Here is a 3,758-nt window from a genome sequence, read left to right on the forward strand (position 1 = left end):
GCTCTTTTGAAGATTGCGTTTGTGGATTTAATTCTCTAAAGGCTAGTTAAATTTGCTATTAATTCATTCTTGCCATCTTGGTATTTTTAAAAATAATGTTTAATATTTGATATTTACCATTTCATACACAATAACAATGCATTTATTGTACTGCAATGTGGCTTGGTGGTAATTATTTGATGTGAAACATTTCAATAGAGTCAATACCATCTGCGGTCCCTATTATATTGTTTTGTGACAATTCAAACAAATTTTAAACCATAAAAACGGGTTATCGGTCAACTTTTACATCCTGTTCTGGAGTTTTAAAATAAAAGGGGAAAGGGAAAAAAAGGAAAGAGAAAAACATCATGTTTTGATGGAGGAAAGGGAAAGAAAAGAAAGATCATGTTCTCAAATTGGAAGGAAAGAAAAATAAAATATCATTTTTATCTTTTTGCCTTTCATTAATTAATATATAGAAAGATCAATTACCATCTATAAAATTACTATTTCTTTTGTAAATATAAATTATATACATATATTTAATCCTAACATGGGAACAGTAAACTTCTAAAGTTGTAGAGTTTCACCACGTCACTTTGTACAGAACTACTGTTTCGTCCTTCTCACAAAACCACCGAATATCAGTTTGTAAATTCCTCCGCCCCTTTCTTCTTCATTCGTCTCTGAAATCTCCCAGCGACTTCTCATCCGGTAATTGGAGACTGTGATCATTTGAGTCTCCCAACGATTTCTCATCCAAAATAGAGGAATACGATCTCATCCAACAAGAAAGCAATTCGATTCCTCATTAACAACCTCCTGCGCTCTATTGCCGCCACTAAACGCCCGCAACGAACCGTCTATACCCTGTTTAGTGAGGAATTTTGGTATGTTGTTGGTTCTTTCAATTACGTAATCATATTTGTTCAATTTCTCCTCTTTCTAATCCTTCTGTGTTTAGGAGCGATGTTTCTGACTGTTTGGGTTTGACAATCGAGCCTCTCACTCTTATTTTAGGAAAAAAAAATTTACAAGTTAATCTCATTTTAATCGTATAACATAGTTCTAACTAGATATGTTTTCTATTTTAAGAACCCTTTCTGTGAAAGCGTAATCTACTATTGTTTTTTATATTTAAAATCCTAAATTAGAGTTGTTAGTGACGACTCTCAACATTAGTTACTCTCATTGTGTATTTAGGCTCTCAATATTTAATTTCTTTATTTGTTTAATGAACCAGTTGTTTAAAAAATCAACATGTTTACGACTTTGTCTCTTCGTATTTGATCCCTATACTAAAATTGCATGCTTAATTAGATGTTCTTACTACGAATTGAAGCTGATTGATTCAATCAAAATTAATGATTTATGGAATTTAATTGGAAATTAGTTTTATGCCACCTCCTATTTTACTTTGTAGGTGCTGCAAGAATCCTATTCCCTTTGTAGTGGTTTTCTTTTCGCTCTTGGTTACCCTTTGCTTCAGGTATGTGTTTGTCTTCCTTATCCCTTCTATATTTCTTCGATTTTGCCTTTTCAGCTCTTTCTGTAAATCGTGATTGACCATCAGACCCGGGAATTGATTGGGTAAAATGAATCTTCCTAAAAAGTCTTTCTTTTTGTTATTTTCTATATCCCGCTTTATATTTAACTTTTTTTTGTTTAATATTTCAGTCGGAATACAAAACCAAGAGCTCATCAAGATGTGGAACATAGAGAAAGGTAATTTTTTTAACACTTAAATGATATTCCGATTTCTAATTGAAATGTATCCAATTGTTTATTTTAATGTGACCTCCGATTGTTGATATTTAAGAAGGAAAAAGGCATAATGTCAGTTTTAATTATTATAATTTTGTTTTTTGATATACTATTTTTGTTTTTGTTAATTGATTTTATAATATATTGCTAGGTTGGATCAGTGGCATCAATATGCTTTACCTTCTTTGTTGTAAGATACCAATTTACCCTTCCTCACCAATAGGTTATTTTTTTTTATCCTGTAAAAAAAATCTTTCTAATTATAGTTATATAATTTCATTTTTTGTTTATTATAGCATCCTACTTTTAATTCTTTCCATTACACCATTGTAGTTTTAAAAAACCTATCTATCTATTATCTCAATCTCATCCAAATACAAAAAGAAAACAATTTTAAAATTAAAAAAAACATTAAAAAAGTAAAATGCTATTTTTGGGAAGAAATTTGATTTTAGCAATTGCAGGATGTTGTATCGGGTTTTGATTCGGAGGAGTCATTGGATGTTCTTGATCTTTTACATGGTATGAATATGATGTCATTGTTTAATAATAGTTCTAGACTAAATTTTAAAAAGGGTCCATGTCGTTTGTCATAAATTGTAATTTTAGTCCGAGTTTTGAATTTGTGCAATTGGGGTTTTCAGTTTTAGTTTCAAAATCACTAATTTATTTACCTCAGATTCAATTCACGATAAATGACGGGTTCATGACAGCTTTGTGAGAGGACCTAAATTGAGGATGCATCCTATCACTATGCTTTCATTGTTTCTCAAACTTCAATTCCATTAGTAGTGAGATTAATAGGAAGAATTCGTATTTTTTTGTTTATGTTAGCATTGATGAGTTTTTATGTTCTTTTTAGGGTTGAATCTATTTCAGCTACTTTGGTCATCTACAAGACTACAACCTCTCTCAACTTAATCTACAGGTAAATCAAATCCCCTTTTGAGTTTCCTTCATCAGCCTACTTACTATACATGTTCTTTTTCTTGATTGTCAACTTTCTATTTAAAGATTTATTTTCAAGCATATCTACATAAAGCCTCAATAAGAGGGGTAAAACTCTATACAAACAAACATCAGATAAAAAACAGATGTGTGATGGCAGGACTGAGAAAGGTAAGAAGAAAGCAACAGTTGCAACTGTCACTCTCATGTTATTGGTTTTGAATCTGTAACGGTAACAAGAAATGTCATTCATTTAGCCCTAAAGAAAATTATCCACTATTAAAATATTTTTTATCAACATTTTCTTTTCATTTTTTCCCATTATAGCATTTTACTTTGAAACTTTTATCTAATTATGGCTATGTCAACATGGCAAATATGTTATTTAACTTTTAGATTGTTAAACTACAACTCTATTCGGGAACAACATCTTTAAACATTTTTCTTATTGTAGATGGTCCATCTTTAACTGATGGTATGGATGGTAATTTGAAGGAAGCTACTACTTGCTTTGAATAAGGCACGAATGAAGTTGAGAAAGATAATTATAATTTCATATTGGATGTTATATTTTCTCCTGGTGACATATATGATGCCAAAGGATGAAGGGAACCGATGCGAACGACTACAATCTTCTGGAAAGTAATTTGGGACTCATGTTCAATTGATATCATAATCTTTTTGTTTTCTTTTAAATCTGAATATTGTGCATAAAGAAGCAACAAAAACAGATGAAAGAACGGGGTCAAACATTAAAGAGAATAATTATTTTAACAACACAACTTATGTAAGTTTTATTCTGGTCTGTGGTGAGTAAATTTCTTTTAGATGATGCTATGGAATGTTATGAAATAGTAATGTACTTTGCTGCTAGAATAGCATTTGGTGATGCATATCAGATCAAGATTACCATGAGATGGAAAGATAGTGTCTTTCCATCTTCTGTGTTAACAAATCTATACCCCGCAAAGCGGGGTTCCTCATCTAGTTTAATTAATAAAACATAGTAATTTGGTTATATATGCCACTTTTTTCTTAAAAAATTATTCCCATATACTTCATTT

General features: G+C 30.7%; 1 long non-coding RNA gene across 1 annotated transcript; it reads left to right on the forward strand.

The window, feature by feature from the left end:
- The first annotated feature begins 546 nt into the window (after positions 1-546).
- On the forward strand, positions 547-3,526 carry LOC145165823 (uncharacterized). Its single transcript, XR_013740199.1, has 7 exons — positions 547-872; positions 1,406-1,572; positions 1,660-1,707; positions 1,898-1,936; positions 2,211-2,268; positions 2,609-2,674; positions 3,149-3,526. It is a non-coding gene; the product is annotated as an uncharacterized LOC145165823 (long non-coding RNA).
- Positions 3,527-3,758: the final 232 nt, after the last annotated feature.

The sequence above is a fragment of the Lactuca virosa genome, chromosome 3 (assembly GCF_052849685.1).
Source record: "Lactuca virosa cultivar CGN04683 chromosome 3, Lactuca_virosa_CGN04683_v6, whole genome shotgun sequence".
In the NCBI taxonomy this organism is placed as follows: Eukaryota; Viridiplantae; Streptophyta; class Magnoliopsida; order Asterales; family Asteraceae; genus Lactuca; species Lactuca virosa.